Raw genomic sequence first — 20,690 nt, 5'->3', positions numbered from 1 at the left:
AACGGGAAGGAAAGGGGGGGGGGGTGAAAGTCACAAGAGAGAAGAGAGAGGGGGGGAAAGTGAGAGAGAGAGAGAGAGAGACGCAGCAGACGTAGCAGACGAAGCCTGCCAGAGGTCCCACCCGTGTGAGCGGAGTCGAAATCCCTCCAGGATGCAGGTAGGAGCGTGGGAGGTTTCACAACTTTGACGGGGGGGAGGGAGCGGGGGGGAGGAGGAGGAGGAGGAGGAAGACGACGACTCTTCCTTGGGGTTCAACACCGAGCTCGCTCGCCTGAGCTGGCGAGGAAATCTGGCTTTCCCCAAACAGCCCAACTGAAGAATTGTGGCGAGGATTTTCTCTCGGTGCTGGAAGTGGTGGCAAATGTCTACCGCCTGCTGTCCTCTCCTTCTCCCAGCGCCTTTCGAGTCCGCCCTCTCTGTCGGTTCTGTTTAGGTGCCCCGAGCTGATCTTCAGCCATGGGGTGGCTCGCTTCCCCCTTTCCTCAGAACCGCCCTACAGAGCAGGAAGCCGTCGACTTACTGGAGCTGTTTTCGCCCAGGAAACCTCCAGGAGTTTTCTGCGCCCAGAGAAAAGCGAAACCCCAAACACCTTTTTGGCGGGGGTGGGGGGGAGCGGGGGTGTGGCTCGCCGCCTTCTGCTGATCTCCAGGGCAGCATGATGACGAGGGAGGAGGGTAGGTGTTGTAGACAAAGCTGGGACTCCGGCAGAGGGACGGGCGGCGAATCCGGCCTTGTCCGCATTTTCGAGATTACCGCGGCGTTTGGGGACGATTTTTAGGGCCGAGTCCTCCCGCTCCCATTGGCTGCTGCGGTCGAATAATTATGATCACATCCTAGTACTGCTGGCTGCTGCTTACTGTTTATTGGTAGTTAAGGATCTATTATCTATTCATCAACCTCCTATTTTTACCAATTACACTCTTCTAAAGTGAAGTACCAGCAGGTATTTTTCACGTTCTCAATTAATGATTAAAAAAAAATCTGGCGTATTTTAAATCTATTACGCTGCGGTGTGATTTATTTCGAAAGGTACAGAGGATGCACAGTGGAGTCTACATGGAAATCGGGAAGGGAAGGCTTGTTTCCAAAAGCTTTTAAGTTTTCCCTTTCATGGTTTCTCCAGCATCCCTTTAATATTATTAATAAAAGCTATTTGATGGAACACTTTTATTTTTTATTTTTTATTTTTAAAAACCCTGATTATCACATTCATTTAAATATAAGTCGAAATATATCCTGCCTTCTCCGTTGTAACTTGTCGGGAACACACACATACACACACACACACAAAATTATATTTTAATCACTTTGTCCGGGTAGCAACAAAAACCAAGAACAAAAAACCCAGACTTTGTGTCACTAGAGCAATTAGATGAGGACTCTCTCCTTCAGTTGGAGTTACTAAGGGGGTGAATTCATATACATTCCCCGTATTTTGTGTACTATTTCTCTCTCTATTTCTCTCTCTAATTCTCTCTCTCTCTCTCTCTCTCTCTCTCTCTCTCTCTCTCACACACACACACACTTGAGACAGTATAAAGTGCGTTGCTTTTATGCTTACGACCAGATGCCACACAAGCTAGAAATAAATTGGGTATAAATATAAACTCGTAGATGGAGCTTGCATATGGCTAAAATTATTATTAGGCCCTATTAATTATGCAAAAATCCCACCTATTTCTCTCTGCAGCCCATGTGGGTGGAAGTGTGTGGACAGATTAGGAACGCTGGCAGCTGTATGCATCCAAGAAGACAGGAGTGTGTGTGTGTGTGTTTTCTTTAATCTGCCTTTATTCCCTGCGTTTGATGTTTTGGGGTTATCATCATCATCCTGCAAAACAATATAACATTCTGGCTGCTAAACTATAAAGTGGTCATTTATTTATTGTGCCTTTAATTGGTTTTTTAAAAATCTAATCGGGCAGCGTAAAGACAATGGACAACTCTTTTCAAAGCCGCCTTGCCTTGCCTTCACCCACCGACCCATTTGAAGTTTTTTTTTTCAATTAAAAAAAAATCCCGCTTGTCTTTTAAAGGATTAGCTCTCGTCGTAAAGCGACCAATTTCGACTCCTTCCTTCACGCCCAAATGTTATGGAAAGTAAATTTAAAAAGTCCAGCAAAGCGGGGGGCGGGGGGGGGTTGAGATGGGTGTTGGGGTTACAGGCAATCTCAAGAGAAAATTGGACAACGTTAAAATGTCATATAGTCCAATCCAGAACTCAGGTCATCCTGCGTGTGTGTCTGGACTGAAACTCAAGTGACTTCGGTGGGATCCGCAGCAAGTATTTCACCATATTTACACTCTGACATCACGAAAGTGGGAATGAGCTCATTAATTTCGGTGTAGGTTATTGGGAAGGGGGTGGGGAATCGTGTGTTTCTTAAATCCTTTGGGTAAGGGCGCCCGTCTGCGATCCTCAGTGCGCTAGTATGAAAGGGTGTTTCGCTGAAATAAGGGGAATTTACAAATGCAAAGAGATTGGCAGGCCCCAGATCTCACCACGATTTATCCGTGTGTGTGTGTGTGTGTGTGTGTGTGTGTGTGTGTTTTAATGCCATCAACGGGATGGCGGGGCCAAGAATGCCAGATAATTATACTTCGGATGACCCAGGTGCCAAGTTAGAACCTTAGTCCTGCTATTGCCTGAAATGTTCAAAAGGGATCGTATAGTAGTGGCGAGGAAAATCTAGCCCGGGGCTAAAGGAAGAAAGGCAACCAGCTTAAAAACAGAAGAAAAAAACCCTCCCAAAACAAGCATATCCCATAGAAAGAAATCTGACTATTTAAATAGCTCCAGCCAGGAGATTTCAGCCTGCCTGTTTTGAACGCGAGGGATGCCTTCAAACGAGTTCCTTAAAAGTTGCTTCTCTGCGCAGGTATAGAGAGATCCCCGTTGTGGATGAATGGCCGGTCTGAGTGGAAGCCTTTGGTCTTTCCAAAGCCTCCTAGGTCGCCTGGCGCGCGGCTGAAAAGTCCCGGAATCGTGGCTCTTTATAGATACCCTCTTTGAGCTGGCTTTGCCGCGGGATTCTATGTAAAAGGGGTATCGCGTCCTCTAACAAGATCCGGAGCAGGAAGCCTCGATCCAGCTCACCCCACCCCCCACCCCGTTTTTAAACCAACGGCGAGTGGAAAACGGAGACCGAACTCGGACGTGGGGAGGGAAGCCCACCATCTCCCCTCGCTGTTTCCCGACAACGCGGCGGCCGGACGGTGCCCTCATCATCCCGCGAGTTTTTCTCGGGCAGAGCTAGGTTTTAGAAAACGCGTCGCTCGCCGCCTTAGGAAACTCTTGCCAGGACATTTCTCTGTGGAAGTTAATAATCGCAGCCCGACATCTCTCTCCTAGGCCGGTGCCTGGCGCGCCCTTTGCTGGAGGCACCGGCAAAAAATTACCATGCAGAATCTGAACTCTGGATTCCAGAAAGGAAAGAGGATCTTTTGCGAGAGGGTTGGCATATTTGTGACAACAACGAGGAGCGGGGGAAGTTGAGCCAGAAAAGGCGAGGGGGAAATAGGGCGCTCACTTGACCCTGCTGCATGTGGGGTTAGAAATTATTTCCCAAAGCCCAACCTTTGCCCTAGTGTTGGCGTTTCTGGCTACCTCCCCGTCTTTTCTGAGACTTCTGGGACCCCCTCCAAGATGAGATCCCTTTTAGCTCCAGATCTGAGTCTTTCCACCTTCACCCCACAACCCCAGTGATCTTTCTTCTCATCGCACAGTTGTCCACTTCTTTTTAGTCTAATAATAATAATAATAATAATAATAATAATAATAATAATAATAATAATAATTCGACCAGCCTGACGAAATAACCCAGAGCCGTCGAGGTCGCTCAGACGCTGCCCTGGCCCAGGCGCCCTTGACTGGAATGGATCAGGATTGCGCCCACAATAAAATGCTGAGCAGGGCCGGGGTGGCGGCTGAGGTGGGGTGGTGGTGGTGGTTCTGGTTGGCTGGGAACTGGAGGGATAATTACGTGGCTTAAATGCACAAGGCAGCTCCTAAATCTCCGCAAATAGATTTAGGCGTGCTGCGAGCCCCCTTTTAAAAGCGTCTTTAGCGCTATAAGCCGGAGCTATTGCGATGGCCCGGGCCTTGCCCTTCTGCCGTTCCTCGGCTGGCGCAGGCAGATCAGACGGGAGCCGAGGTCGGGCCGGGCCGGCGGGATAAAAGAGGCGAGCGGCTGGAAGCCGGACACCAGGCTCGTGGGCAGCGGGTCAGGCCAGGCGGCCCCCGCCCGAGGCTCGCAAGCTGCTTTGCGCAGCGCGCAGGTGGATTAGCTGTCTGAGGTGAGAGCGAGACCTCCAGCCAAAGTGAATTGCAATTCCCCACCTTCCTCTGTTCCCAAACCTCAACAGGCACAGAGGGATCCAAGAAGCCTGGGATCCTCTCGGGTCCAGATCCCCAGAAGGATCCCCATGCATCCTTGAACAGAATGGAGCGTCCCCACCCCATTTTTCATTGAGCCTCTTTAGGATGGGGGGTAACGGCTTATTTCTCCTGGTACTGCCCTTCTCTCTGGGTTTGCTGGGGGAAGATGCGCGGGATTGGGGGGGGGGGGTTGTGCGCGAGAGAGATAATCGATCTACTAGTTGCCCATCTCTGCAAACTTCTCAAGTTGCTCCTCTCTCTTCCAGATCCAAGTTAACATTCACAAATCTCTTAATATCCCCTAAGAACCACACGACGTCAAGAATTAGAATTGGGTAACTGGGCAATTAATGTTCAAAATTAATACTAACAGAGTCAGAATTAAAAGTCTGGACGGTCTATTTGGAACAGGGAAATCCCTTTTCAGCCCACCCCCGAATATATTGCACACACACCAGTTTAGAAAGTGAGAGAGTCCACACACCGACTCTCCCAATAACAGCGAGCAGAGCAGGGGGAAAGCGATATCAACTTGCCAGCCTGGGGAAGAGTCTTCCGACTTGCAGACCATCTGGGGACGTGTTTGGGTTGCTCAGCAGAGAGACTGAAAGGTCTGCCCTGTGCTAATTTTGGACTATCTCTCGGAGGTCCAGTTTTGGTACAGCCTGCAGGATAGGACCCAGGCTCTGTAATGACGCAGTGGGCGCTTAAACCGGAGTAATGGCGTTTACGCGTCAGATGGGTTCCCATGAAACTCCGTGAGTCATAAAGTGGTTCGTGATGTCCAAATATAATCATCTGAGCGAACCACCAGAGGCTGATCCCCCTGTAGCCCAACTGTGAATTAAGAACATTAAAACAAGAAGCAGAGAAACAGGAGGAACAGACTAGTAAACAAATGTAGGTGGGACGGCGGTCACTCCCGGATGTTTTGGAGTTGTATTCCTGGATCCCAATACTGGACTGAAATCGTTGTCCCATTTGGCTGTAGTGGACCAAATTCTGTCAGATACAAATCTTCCTGCCTATTCTGTTTATGAACTGTTGGTTTCCTGTCCAGAGCGCATTTCGTTGGAAGAGGCCGCCTCCAGTTAGAGTGGAATTTACCTCGAAGTAATTGCGTGTGTACAGGGTTGCAGTCCTGGCGTGGCTGAACCCTCTTGGTCTTGCTTAATCCAGCAGCAGTCAAACAGTATCAAAATATATACCAGATCTCGGGCATATATGTGCAGGATGAAGGGTTGAAAAGAAAAGAAAAGATGTGAGGGTCTTGATTAATTCGCCTTATTTTACATATCGCATCAGATTACTGATATGAAGCAGAAATTAAATGATAATAGAAAATCGAGCGAGCCAAGCCGGAAACTTTTAAGGATTTAATTAGCAATTTTGAAACCCTTAATCGGATTGGAGCTCCAGCCATCGAGCATAATTTGGCGGCACTCTGCCCAGCACATTTTATGTGTTTAAAACTATTTTCCGAATTCGAGTTCTCTCCCTCTCTTTCTTCTTTTTCATAGTATCATTTACTCAGAGAGAAGCAAAATGTGGTTCAAAGGATAGATGCAACTTTCCACGAAACATCTCTCTCTAATTTTGTATGGAAATTGTTTATTCGCATTATTTTGAAAGAGCGTGGCCTAAATATTAATATAAACAAGTTCTAACAGGCCAGAGAAAATGCCAATTTTGTTAGAAAACAAATTATTACATTAAGAATAATTTTTAAAATAATTTCTATGCCTTTCCTAATTCAGATGCTTTTGCAAATTAACTTGGGCTTTAAGCTATTTCCACAATGTGTGCTCATTACCAAATGTTTTATTTTTAAGAGTCTAGTGTTCAGCAAAGACGTTTTTGAAAAAAGTATTCTCTAACCAATACTTCTTTCATCCCTTAACAAAATATATGTGCATGTAGCGCCGCCTAGTGGATGACGTCTGGAAAACTCGAACACAGAGATCTTCTATCGCAGAAGAAGAGATCTTTTTCTACACACACATACACGTTTCTTGTAATTTACCCGTTCATCATTAACACTGCTATAAATGCATGGTGTTTTACACTTTCGAGATGTTATTATATCCAAGGCGTGATATAATAATTTTGCTATTTTTAAAAATCATACGCATAAGAAAATTATAAAATTATTTTTACACGGGAAGTGTCTTTAAAGACACACACACCTGGCTCATCTACTGTATCTTATTATGCGCTTTAGTACCCCATCCTAAAGAGCACTTGCGACTAATTTGCAATGGAATGGGGACTAATTTGCACCCGATAAAGTGGACAGTGGGTCAGGAAAGCTTACGCCACCATAGAGGTGCTACGAGACTCTCTGTCGTTTTCATGTCTAAAAAAAAAATCAAAGTATATTTGGAATTGGGATGGCAAACGCACTCCTCAAAAAACAGAGTGAAACGTCGCATCTTTCCTGTGCTAGTTGCCAAAATGCTGGTTAGCGAAAATTATATTTGGTGCTGCTGTCTTTAGCATTTCCGAATTATAGGTGCCGAATATATAGATTTCTCCAGAATTTTATTTTTTAAAAAATCAGACGCGAGGAATATAGCTCTTCGCCCCCCACTCTCCACATTTTTCTTACATTCCAGAAATGTTTTAATCCGGGCTCTATTGAAATACCAGTTTGCTGCTGCTGCAGCAACAAAATCCATCCCGCTCCTTTTCTTGGAATTTAAACCTTTGCGTGCATTTGAAAATGGATTTTGGACCCCTCATTTGCAAATCACTTCCGTTGAAGTCTGTATTTTCAGGCGAACATCTTCCCAATTTTCTCCTTTGGATGTGGGAATCAAACTCCCATTCTTTGCATCTGGCAAAACCCTGAGGTAAGGAGAGGAAGCGACTTTTCCTTTCCACCTGATCTATACTGTACTCGGGATGTGCCTGATTCCTAGCCTAGGGATTTGAGGAGATAAACCTCTCACACACCCCCACCCCCACCCCAAGACCCACTAGACTAGATAATAAACTAAGGGCTATGAAGCGCTGCCCCGCTCCGCGCTGGCTGGGACCAGATCGCTCACGAAGTCCTGCGCTGCCTTTTACGCGCGACAGCAACCTGGACACGTTGCCCCAGGCAGTGCGCCAGCCAGTTCCCCCTGGAAGAGCTCCCTTGATCTCCGTTTGGACAGGGACTTCCACGAAAATTTTCCAAACTGCTGGACTTGTGACCCGTCGCTGGAGCCCCCTCCCCACTTCCTCATGCATGCCTGACGTCCGGAACTCTTAAGCCCGATCCAGCGACCTCTTCGCTTGCTCTCTCCAAATCCCACCGCTCTCTCCAGCTGCCCCTTCTCGTTTTGCCTTCGGCGGAGCAAGTCGCGTCGACAAGGATCAGGAGCCTCGCCAGGCTAACTGGCCCAGCTAGTCCTTCCTAGCGCGCAGATAACGTCCATAGAAATTCCCAAGCAAGACCTTTCCAAGGATCATGGCACAGTACCTTCGGTGCTGCAATAACCTCTACCACGCAGCTGTGATTATTCCACCACCTCCGTCTCTTAGCATCTTTAAAATGGGCATTCGCTATAATAATTAAAATCATTAGGGAACTTTCTTGTGGTTTCTAGCAGAGTCTGGCTCGAACCTTTAAAAGCGTAGATTGCGTGGATTAATCATTTGGAAACTTCAGATTAGATTCGTATTTACAAGTTTCTAGTCCTCGTGGTTGGGGGGGGGGATGTACCAGCAGTGGCGAAATCCAGAATGATTAGAATAAACGCAAACCCCAAGCCAATTCATTCACTCACTGTCCTCCTCGTTTTCTCTCCTGTAATACTGCATGGGGAAAGATATTACTGTGTCCTCTTGGTCTGCCTTACGACAATTCTCTGCGCAACGTCAACTAAGGGTGGGACTCCAACTATATTCGTACTCAGAGTAGACCCATTGGAATTAAGGGGCACGACTAACTTGGGTGGATTATTTTCAGTGGGTCTGCTCCAAGCGAAATTTAGCTGGATACAACCCGAAGGGTCTTGTAGGACCTTAAAGGTTAGCCAGCGTTCTTATAGTACAGGCCACATCGCCAGATGCATGAAGCGTAATAACCGGTTATTAAGGATGTGTATGTAGGTGTGGACAGAGATAGAGATATGATTATTGTAATAGTTCCTGAGTTCACAGGACTGCAAAGTGCTCTGAAGCCTCTAGACCAGTGGTGGCGAGGTAGCGCACCCATTTATCGCGGGCAAGGATTTCACACAGTGCATGTGTCCCGCTTGAAGTCAGTGGCAAACGCCTCTATCGGTTTCCACGGGGTCCTGCGAGGGGCCCTCAAGTCAAGCTCATGCTAAAATGGAGAGCTCCTACTTGAAGTCAGTTGTGACTAGTTCGTTGGATACTTTCGTTGCTGCATACGAAAGCACGAGAAATACTTCGACCCCTGGGGTGAAGAAACATCCGGGACATTTCGTGTATGCGTCTGTGGAGAAGTTTATCCACAATCCAATGACACCCATTTAGTCCTGCGCTCCCGGACGCGCTCCCGCCAGAGCCGCTTCCTGCTACCACTGATCCACAACCAGATAGGCCGGCCGGGCTTCTTTCCGCTGGTCGGTTTCCAAGACTTTTTGTTTATTTCCCCATTCAAGAAACTGGCCGACCAAGGTGGGTTTGGTAGTTTATTCATTTTTTGTTGCTCTCCTCCTCAGTTCCCACCTGTGAGGCAGAAAGCGCCACCTTGAGTCGACTCAGTGGCGTCACCCAGGCCTGGAGCGAATTCAAGCTGGACCCCCAACTCATAGCGCCTGCTGAAGCGGTTTGCGGATCGCAGCTTCTTCTGGGCTTTGACGAGCTTTAGGCCTTCCTGGATGAGCTTGGTTTTGCACCCACCTTCTCCTTTCCCTCCCGCTTTCATTTTTTGAGTTGCAGCCTCTCTCTCTCTCTCTCTCTCTCTCTCTCTCTCTCTCTCCCCCCCCCCCTCTCCCCATTTCCAGCAGTCTGGAGCGTGAATTACAGAGGAGACAGACAGAAGGAATTTAACCGAGGAGACAGAACACATTCAAATAATAAGTCAGCCCCGCTTCTAAAGCACAGATTCAATATTAGCACATTAAAGTGTCATTTAGGATACTAATTAATACTTATTTCGTTTTAAATCATGCTTTTTTCAAGGGCTTCAAGAGCGTAATTTGCTTGCAGTGGCATCTTATGACTAGGAACATAAGTATGCGGAATTGAGACTCACACATACACACAAACCTTTGCTGATTCCCTCCCTCCCTCACCCAACTGTGAATTTCCCAAACAGCAACGCTCGGCAATCCCACGCTCGCTCCCGAGACGTGACGCGCTGAGATAGAACTTGGCGTTTCTCCTGTGCGCGGAGTTTGGCTGGGCCTAATACGAATGTGACGTTTAAACCAACGCAAAGAGATCTTCTGAACAGGCTAGAATGAGGTCGCAGGTGCACTGGGAGCCTTGTCTCCTTTCCCAAGAAATCTCCAATATTGGGATTTTTTAAAAGACGGTGTCCAGTAATGAAGGGCGGCTTCTTGGTTAGGGAACTGCAGTTGTACAAACAGGTCCAAGTTGCAATCCACAATCCCCCAGCCTCTTGAGCTGCTCCTTCTCTTCTGAATAGGGTTACGCATGAGAAAACGGCTCCTGTCTCTGGAGTGCTCAGGGGTTTAGAATTGGCTCCTTAGCTGTGTGCCTTTGGGAGTAAATTCAGCCCAAAAGGAATGGGCCGGGCGGTTCCCAGTCTCTGCCTTAACTTCACACTTCTTCCCTAAGCCCATTAAGGGAGAAGTTCTTTGAGTGAAATTCTTAGTAAGTTTTAAAAGGGTGGGGCAGAACCAGGGTGCCAGTCTGGCATCTAAACCTTAAAGCCTATTTATTATTGTGGATTTTTAATAATGTTGCAGTAATGCCCATATCCTAAATTCGCCAGGTAATGTTTTGAAGAGCGGACATCTATGAGAGAGGTCACAAAAATAAGCTTCAGAATTCTGTTAGTTTTTAATGACAGAAATAGGTTTGTTTGGGGTGAAGTATTTGACAGATATAGAAGGAAAGTAAAGCTTTCATGGAAGCGTGAAAAGGAAGTTGGGAACATTTTGAAACTGAACAAAAAGTTCCCTTAGGCCTAATCCGTTTTGATCCGTAGCTACGATTCTCCTTTTTTGTAACCCTTTTTGAATGCCTGGCACGCCTGAGTTACGTTTACTTAGACTCTAGAGTAAGTAAATCCCCCGGAGCTAATCCTCCAAGTAAGAGGACTTAGGATCTAGCGCAGCCGAAGCTGCGACGACTTTGCTAAAGATTTGCAGTCACTTTTGCTGACTCCAAAGAGCTTTTGCTCCGGAGTAATTGTATCGGGAACCCCTTCCCATTTTTTCTCCTCTTCCCGTTGTAGCTTTTAAAACAAGCCTGTCTTACATAAACTTTCATTCAAGTCAAGGTACAGAAGCTGTGCGCTTGAGGATTTGCCCGCGGCACTTGAGTCCATGTGCGCTTAGGACTGGACGCTTCTAGTTCCATTGACTGAGTGGGACCTTAAGATCAGCTTAACCCTGTCCGCTGGAATGTGGATCAAGCTCCGTGTGTGCGCAGCATCGTAACTTCTTGAGCATAAAAGTCCTACCTTCTCATATTCCTTCGGGCACCTAACGTCTGAACTCCTAAGCTTATCTACGACTATCTCCCCCGTGGACACACCAAGTCTTGCATACCTATGCAAGCCAGAGAGTCTACGGGAGCTAGCTTAGGTCAGAAGACATTGAACTGGTATTTGAACACAAGGGTTACGGGATTCCTTCATCCAGCTGAAAAGGTATCCTAAATTGTGTGGCCCCACATGGCACGAAAACGACTCGAGGGAAGTCCAAACCAGAGGACCCGAGAGAAGATAGACGGCGCGGACTGGGTCTCGTGTGTCAGACTGCCTTGTTCGTGATAGTTTACGCACTCGGAGGTTCGTGGGTTGTTGTTTAATTTAACGTCACACAGGGCAACCTGTTTTGTTGGCTCGATTCCGAAACGGAATCAGAGACATTTTTAGCTTAAGCATTGGTGGCGAGCAGGCGGTGGGGCTGCGGGAGGATTTTCTGTTGTGCGAAGCCACGTTTCTGAAGCTGCGCTGCGGCTGGTTTTCGACGGGGCGCCTGGTTCTTCTTGTCTGCAAGACGCCTCTGCCCAAAGGCGCCTGAAACAAGCCGCTCGTAAAACAGGCTCCGATGAAATCCTTGCTTGTAATGACACAAGCAAACCAACCGACCGACACCTCTTTAAGTGACAAACGGGGTTTAGGGTATTTGGCACCGCAGCCGGGATAAAATGCCAGGTTCCTCGGACTGAACGTCCGACCGTTTTAAAACTGACTTCTAGGCGAGTACTTTTTGTCTAAGCAAGTCTTGGAGCGCAGTGGGATCCTCTCCGGAGCAAACGTCCTTTTAAAAGGGCTCCTGTCCTCCCCAAACAGAAAGGCTTCCGTCTCACTGAATGCCAACCTGGATGCCCTACGTCCGAGGAAGGGAGCGGGAGAGAAATATACACAGCCTGCCCCCACGCTCCAGCTGGGATTTGCTTGCGCATAAGTGTGCGTAAAGATCTGGGCGAATGCTATGTTTCGGCTTCACAGGGTACAAGCTGGAAGTTCTCGTCCTCAATCCTCTCCCCTGTCCTTGAAAGCTAGGAGAAACATTCCTCCCTTGTTGCATTCCACAGACAGGAAAACAGGAGTGCAGTGGACCGCCCTCCGCCTCCCGCCATCCCTTCGCAGGTTGCCTCGCTGACCAGACTCAATGGAAAGCAGGCGACGTTGCGATGGCGAACTTAGAGCGGCGATCTGTGGTATTAATGGCTCATTGGTCAGCTGCTCCAGGCTGCGTTTCTTGGTTGTGTGTGAGAGAGTGGAGCGATTTCAAGTTTGTTCAAAATGGTTAGTTTTGCAGTTGGGCGAAGGGGTGATATACATTGTGAGCCTGTGTGAGTTTGTGTATATCGGATATCCCTGGCCTAATATTACAAAAACTCCTTTCTAGCTACAAAGATGCACATCATTATCCTTTTGGAAAGGATTGGGAGAAAAGATGCAGTGCGTTTAAACTGTGCGTTGGACTTATTCAGTGGGTTAAGGATTTTAGAAACACATTTTAAAAATCATTTTGGAAAAAAGTAAATTGAAAATAAAATATTTTAATAAAGATAATAAAAATATTCAAGTCTGACTCTAATTTCTTTCCGGGCCCCTTTTTGGGGTGTGTAAACTTTTAAAATAAAAGATAACTTGAAACGAATGCCTGGGACATAGAGCCACTGTGAGCTGATGCTGTGATTTCTGGGAATGGTAAGAGAAGCAGTCGTTGCCCAAATACACATTGTTACACTCTCCTTCAAGTAACTTAAGTTAACTCAACAGCGGAAGACTTTGGAGTTGTATTTGCCCCCTGATCGTTACATAAAATGTAGTCAGATTACAGATCTGAAATTCTTACAGAGGTCATTATTGCTTGTACCATGGCAGGGAGTTCATTTTCATCCCTTTCTCAGCCCTAGCCAGACTAAAATAAAGCATCCAAAATAAAATGGGGGGGGGGGGATCACCAGCCTTTTCCATGGAGAGCAATGAGAATGATCTCACAACCATTAACGTGAAATATTGGCTTCACATCAGGCAAGAACAGCGGACAACAGACCTGAAAGAAAAAATATGTTCTGTAGAGATTTAATTGGTCAAGTTTTAACGACAGGTTTTTCCTATAGAATGCAGGGTGGGGTGGGGCATTGATCTTAAAGCCAGCACAGATGGTTAGATGTTCAATAGGATATGCAAACGAAAGAAGATCTTTGTGAAGATACAGTGTATGATAAAACAGCCTGTTGCACAATAGGTAACACCTCAAGGCTAAACCACTGAGGTGTGCACACTCCATTACAAGAAGTGGGGTTTACTTCCAAGAAAATTCCTGGGGGTGGGTGAAAGAGGGAGGGGGAGCCAAAGAGGGAAGTTGGGAGAGAATGTTCAACACACACATATTTAGCCATTCCAAAATGATCTAACCAATAGATAATTTAAAAGCAGAGGGGGGATTTATGCAGAGATTTGATAGATGCAATGATAAGTGAGGATATGATATCATATGGCAACAGTATTATGTACACAAACCATACAGACACAAAAATAACAATTCCCACACACATCACAAAAAGGTCAGTCATCGGAATCCATTTCTCAAGGATTACTCCAGTTTCTCAAAGTTCATCTGGGACGTACTTTCTTAGGTTGCAACTCAGCTGATGATGGCAAGGGGTCAGCAGCGCTCAGTAGAATTCTGTATTTTGCTATCTCTGGCTCATGGGAACCGCTTCATTGAAACCATGGAATTATTAGGGAAGATGTAGATAGGACCGTCAGCAGTGGTGCCACCAAGAGGAGACTTTGAGTCCACAACCCGGCTCAGCAGAATGAGCAGGAAAGCCCCTAACAAAACAGGGTTCCCACTTTGAAGGAAGTAAAGTCATACACATTACCATCTAAAGAGGGAGGCCTTGAAAGGTGATTAAATTCAGAGCCTAAAATTATCTAGCTCTACCTAACTGGCCACCTGGAAAAAAACTGTAGGGTACACACGTGAGTGAAAAGCCTCTGAACATGTAGGTATCCTCCTACTACCGCTAGCATTTCAAATGGTACATCTGAGGAAGGCTGGGCCATGCATTTGTGCTGGAAAGCAGTATGAGATCCCACATGTGAGATGATTGTGGCATGTCATAATCCACATGTAGGTTTCACATTAATTGCTGCATGGAAGGGTCTTCTGTAAGAGAACGTTGTAACATTTCTAGTGAAGTTTTAGTGTCGCTCAGAATCACAGAGGCTAAATAACCAAATCTTTGCAGAGCACAAAGACCTTTGCTATGCTCAACCTTTCTCTCTCCCCCACTCCTCTTTCTAAACGAACTGTAGAAAAGTGGACAATAACTGTAGAAAAGTGATCTGCGGATAATTGCATCAACAAACTAACATCTGTTTGCCACTACAATGCTTTTTTTTTCTTTTGCAAGAAAAGGATGGTCTAAGTGCTTGCTGAAACTTGTTCAGACTTTTTTAAAAAAATGTGTTTTGAAACTCATTACCATACAGAGAGCAAAGCAAATAGCAGTAGCAATTATTAAGCTACAAGGAGCTCTGATTGACTGCACATGTGCTAGGGTTCCCCAGCTAGCCAAGCCTGCTTTGCATGACCACTTAAAGGAATTATTTCTCAATCAGCCTAAATGGAACATGTCTGCAATAAACAGGTGATGCAAATCTGTTTTTGCTACTCACAAAAGCCATTCACCGAAGCCTCCATAAAAAGCTATGAGTGCAACACATTTCCGACGCCGGCATCTGCGTAGTGATGGTTGAACTCTCATCATATTGAATTATAATTTAGCAACCAATTGTGAACATTGTTGGGAAATCCCTACCCCCAAGAGTTCTAAACTGGCCTGCATGAGGGTGGTGTGGTTTTGCAGTGGCTCTTGGGAACTGTAGCACAGAGTGAAATGGGGGGGGGGGAGTGGAGAACAACAGCAGTTCTGCCAGGAGTAAGAGGGGGGCACACCAGGGCAGTGGAAACTGGTCCATGATGGTGAATGCAGCAGTGCTCCACCAACATTAGTAGGCTCTCAGCCAGCTCCCACCTGCCTGCCTTCCTATTTGCAGCCAGCCCAGGAACTGTCAGCTTCTTCCTTCTCAGTGTTGCCCTTGTAGAACTCAGGAGGGAGAAGGGTGGGTTCAAAACTAGAATGAATAGGTGCCACCTGTCATTGTCTCTGGTGCCACCTACTGTTGGACTCCCTGCCTTTTGCCCAGTCCATGCACTACGGGTCTGCTTAGGGGGTGGTTTGGCCTTTTGTGCGAGGCCCTGTACCTCCTGACCCTCCCCCCCTTTTCAAATAAACTTTGCTTACAGAATGACAGCATGTGCTACAAAGCACAGTACCAGTGAACACCCAGCTACACCCTTCAGGTATGTGGGGCCCAAGTAGTGCCAGATATACATACAGGATGAGTGGGCTACAGCCCAGGGCATCCATCTAGGTCCTAGGATGACCTTGGCCTCTTGCCATTTTTTTTAAAGGCAGCTTTTACTATCTAGGCCCAATTGCTTATTAACATCAAACGTGGTGCATGAGTCTCTATGACTGTATAACAGTTATACAAATGCGTACTTACCATTTAGTAAGAATCAAATGGTAAAGTCAGCTGTGAAGCAATACAAGTGTTCAGATCACTGTGTATCATTATAGTGTGCATTTTGAGAACAAGTGAGGATTCTTTTTATATGACTGTGAATCACTATAATATTTAATTTTGATGTTATATGGCTTTGTACAACAGGCAGAAGCAGCCCTACAGAACCCCCCAGATACAGAACATTTGTTTTCAAACAGAAGAAAATCAACCAGACTACCCTGATCAGTCTAAGCAGACTGAAGGACAACCCTGGGCACCCAAGCGGCCAGCTATGCCGCTGATCAAATAATATTCCAGGAGAAAATTCAGACAGCTTTTCCAAATGTGGAAACAATTTTCAAATTGTGCCTGTGTTTAATGGTTACAAACTGTACTGGTAAAAGATAATTTTCTACACTAAAAAAGATAAAGGATGATCCATGGTCAACAATATCCCAAGATTGGTTGCCTGACCTAAGTGTTCTCTGCACAGAAAATGATAAACTGCAACTGACTGATTTTAATGATATAATTGATAAGTTGATGAAACCCTTAATGCCTCCTTTTTGTTTGATACAATGGAGTTTATTTATTTTGGTGTGTAAGCAAAGGGGTTTCCTCTACCTGACGTAGTGAGTTGATTTTCATATCCAGGCCCAAATATTTATTTCTTAATTTTATTCTACAAAGCCACCATCTTTCACCCTTCATGCTAACCTCTGTAAGCATTATACATATCACAGTCAAATAGGCATGGTACAAAAAAGAGGCAATTAAATGAAGGTAAGGGGACCTGCCACAGAGATGAGCAAAACAAGGCCCAATCTCTTCCTTTCTGAGCTGTTTCAGAAAATTATTTAAAAGTTTAGCAAGGCCCCAGCCATGAAGAATCCAAGGGAGGGAAACCAACAGCAAGAATTTCCCCTACCACTCCTCTTTCCCTGATGAAACTGGGGGGGGGGGCTCCCCCACCTTGTTGTGAGCCCCTCTGCTCCTTCCTTTTCCTGAAAGCCTACCTTCCAGTTGCAGTCAGGGTTGTGTGCAAAGGAGAGGGCTGCTTCTTGGATCTTGGCCCTAAAGCCTCACTAGCAGGATGTTCCCTGTGCAAAGTCCACTGCGTGTTTTTCTTGGCCAAGGCTTCTGGCTCATCCACAATCCCCAGGTACCCAGGATTTTTGCATGTGGGTGAGAGTGCCTGAGAAGCAGCCTTCTCTGTTGCCTCCCTTCCAGCTGCTACTGGATGGCACCTTTTGGGGAAAGGGGAAAGAGCACAGAATTGGCCCAATTTAGAGCATAAATAAGCTTAATACGTCATTACTAGGATGGGGCTGTTTTGACCCTCCCCCCATTCTGAAATTTGGCATCATCACTGCATCCTACCCATGAATGACAACTTGTGTCTGAGAACTGATCTTTTACTTAATTTATTATGTTTACAATTTACTTCTTTTGTTTTTACAATTTCTAGCCAACCCACTTTTGTAATTGGCCCTATGAAATACAGACTAGGGAATCTACATGGAAGGGTTGTAGCTCAGTGGTAGATCATTTCTTTGCATGCAGAATATCCCAAGTTCCATCTCCAGCATCTCCAGATACAGCTGGGAGAGTCCCTTGTCTGAAGCCCTGAAGAGTGGCTGCCAGTCAGAGTAGACCATGTTGAGCTAGATGGACCAAGTATATGGCAGTTCCCTATATTCCCAATCAATGGATGGTTGAGGCAGGGCGAATCTGTTGTACTCCTTCTGTTTATACCTAACTAACTCAAGGAGACATAAAAGTTCCAAGGAATTGTGTGTATCTTCATTGCAATGGGGGTTCTGTACTATGGAGGGCTCAGCCTGCCTTCAGACTCCCATCTTTGCCTTTTATGTGGTTTGTTGCCAACAAGGTCCCTTCATCCCACCAATAAAATATCTTAGGAGTCCCTCTGCAAACTTGGTGGACATTGGCATTGAAATGGTGTGTGCGCACCACATCATGTGATCAATTATGCAGGGTGGGACTTACCTGCTCCCCCATATTTTATTCAAGTTTGCACCCCTGAATCCAGCAGTGTGGATGAAGACACAAGAGACAATTTCCAAACTATACAGCAGACGGTTGAGGTTTTCTAAAATTTTAAAGCCATCGGTGCTTCTGCACAGCAGACTAGTGTGCTGCTCTTGCATATGGGCGTTGTGTGCTTCCCACACCATGTCATCCTCATCAAACTGTTACCCCATATTTCCCCATTTAATTCCGAGTCAGTTTTTGCAGAAAATCCCATAAGTGAAAAACAAAAAAAATCCACAAAAGGTAAATTCAGATTAAATTGGGGGGTGGAGGACAGGATGGCATTTTGATGAGGATGGTATGTGGATGCTGCAGAAAACGAAACAAAACAAAACCTTTCATGAATGAGCAGTGCACTAGATCACAATAAACTGCAGTGTGGAATTGTCCAGTGTTATTGATTGCTTGTGGTGGTTGTTTTCTCCTCACTTAAATCTTGTTGAGAAGCTACAAGTTTGATATAGAAACTGAACCAACAGTGAGAATCACTCAGAGTCAAGTGACGACACATTCATGTGCTCTTGAGGCTGAGAAGAAGTGGTCTGCCCAAGACCACCTAGTGAGCCTAGGTCTGGTTGGCACTGATTGAGACTGAAGCTTAAGTTCAACATTATCCACTGACCAGCACTATCATTGTTACTATTTTAAGCTTGCAGAATTCTCCTTGTATAAAATTGGTTTTGGAACCCTTTCTAAATATTCAATTTTCTCTTTCCTGGCAAGCTAGTCCAATAGAAAACACACCCTATTGGCTGGTTGCGATTCTGCCAGACCACAACTACAAATGCCAATTGCCTCTCAAAACTGTTTGGCACTTGGTTGACTGTAAAATGTGCCACTGGTATTGGGGGGGGGGGGGAATGCTGGTCAATTCACATGCATCCCAGTCCAGCAAAACCCTCAGGCTCTAGACAAGTGTATAGCTGCATCAGTCAACAGGTGAGCTTTGTAGATGCAATTCCCTGGGTAGCATAATGAAAGATTAGCAGCCTCTTGAAGACTGGAATCCATGAAAAGAAAATCAAGGCCAACAGTAATGGGTTATCTGCAAGTTATTGATGCCATGAGAAGTCCTCCCACCCTTAAAAAAAGAAGAAGAAAAGAAGATAAGAGAAATCAAGGCATATGCCACCACAGTCAAAGGAAGATTCCTTTTTTTAAAAAAATAATATTTATTGCTTTTCCAACAATTTAAACACTACAAAAAACAACAAAAGAAAAAGAATGGACAATACAATACAATGCAAAAACTCTACATAACACTAACACTAACACTAACACAAAACACTAACACATTAAACTAACAAAACAAAACAAAAGCAATTTAAAAAACATCAAATAATTTCAATATCTTATCTTTCATTCACTTATTTCAACGACCTCCTCACACCTCCCTTTTTGTATTCCACTTCTATTAATTGTTTCAGCAATTCCTTTCCATCTTCCTCTGTTTTCTATCCTATAATTATCTTAACATTCTAACCTTATTTTTTCCTTTAATATTCTATTAATCTATTTATACTTAATTCCTTATAACATTTCTACTAAAGCCATATAACTTCATTCCAACATTCTTCTAACATTCATTAATTTTACAATATTTCTGTAAATAGTCTTTAAACTTTTTCCAGTCTTCTTCCACCGACTCTTTTCCCTGGTCTCGGATTCTTCAAAGGAAGATTCCTGTAGACGTAGCTGTGAATGATAGTTTAGAATCACAAGGACTTGTAGTGGGGATGGTGTATCTTGTCATGAATGAAACCTTAGTCACTATCCAAATGGTGCCTGTGCTAATCACACAATCACATTATACACAGCAATATTGTTGGTGATGGTGGAGCTATCTAAAAAGCTATCTAAACCAGCAACCCCTCAAATTGTGCTTAGTTCCATGCAACAGCAGTGCAGCCTGGGATCTGTCTCTCTTCTTGCATAATCAAATGGGTTCAGTTATGCTTTCATTTCTCACAAAATGATCCTGTGTACGAGCCTCCCCAGACTCTAATGTGCCCATGAAGTAAAAAATCCGACAACAATATTGGTTGCACAGATGTCAAGTGCAGGTGTTAAAATAGTTTATTACAGTGTAATGACAAAGTGAATGAAAGTTTGTGCAGAAGTTAAGCTCAGTGAATTGTGCCTTGAGTAATCCATAACCATGTTATACGCTGCAATCTAATGCCCTACTTTGTAAATCTGGACCACATTGTAATCCGTTTCTTATTAAGAGCATTTCATGTTGGTTTATGAATCACTTTCTGCAATGCCTAAGTGCACTTTAACACACTTCATCTCTAGTCTGTAATTTACTACTTTTAAGAGCATCATGGCTAGAACTCAGAGCTGCTCCTGGGCATCCAAGAAGCAAAAATTAATTCCGAATATATCTGCTGTTCCGAATATATCTGCTGTTACATCAGAATAGTGGAATGTTCCAGGACAGCCCAATTCAGCATTCTCAGGGACCAAGCTGTTCTACAGATTATTGTCCATAGTTCAGGAGTATATTTTGCTGAACCAGCTGATACCCATGAGTGGTCATAAGAAGAACTGGATCATACCAAAAACCTATCTAGTCTAGCAACCTGTTTCTCCCAGCAACCAACCAGTTGCATATGGGAAGCCCACAAGCAGGATGTGAGGGCAATAATAATAATAATAATAATAATTTATTATTTGTACCCCGCCCATCTGGCTGGGTTTCCCCAGCCACTCTGGGCGGCTTCCAACAAAGATAAAAAATACACTAAAATGTCACATATTAAAAACTTCCCTGAACAGGGCTGCCTTCAGATGTCTTCTGAATGTCAGGTAGTTGTTTATCGCTTTGACATCTGATGGGAGGGCATTCCACAGGACGGGCGCCACTACCGAGAAGGCCCTCTGCCTGGTTCCCTGTAACTTGACCTCTCGTAGTGAGGGAACCGCCAGAAGGCCCTCGGAGCTGGACCTCAGTGTCCGGGCAGAACGATGGGGGTGGAGACGCTCCTTCAGATATACTGGACCAAGGCCGTTTAGGGCTTTAAAGGTCAGCACCAACACTTTGAATTGTGCTCGGAAACTTAC

The 20,690-nt window shown here is 45.3% G+C and overlaps 1 long non-coding RNA gene across 2 annotated transcripts in view; it reads left to right on the top strand.

Moving 5' to 3' along the window:
* The first annotated feature begins 53 nt into the window (after positions 1-53).
* The window catches only part of LOC114597447 (uncharacterized), a 62,352-nt gene continuing 41,715 nt past the window's right edge, over positions 54-20,690 (top strand). Inside the window, exon 1 of one of the 2 annotated variants that reach the window (XR_003706824.2) lies at positions 54-157. This is a non-coding gene — a long non-coding RNA (uncharacterized LOC114597447). The remainder of the gene's footprint in view (positions 158-20,690) is intronic. The other variant, XR_013393211.1, reaches the window with a different exon arrangement.

This window comes from Podarcis muralis, chromosome 6 (assembly GCF_964188315.1).
Source record: "Podarcis muralis chromosome 6, rPodMur119.hap1.1, whole genome shotgun sequence".
Classification (NCBI taxonomy): Eukaryota; Metazoa; Chordata; class Lepidosauria; order Squamata; family Lacertidae; genus Podarcis; species Podarcis muralis.
The sequence above is the reverse complement of the archived record's forward strand: the minus strand, read 5'-3'. Positions and strand labels throughout refer to the sequence as shown.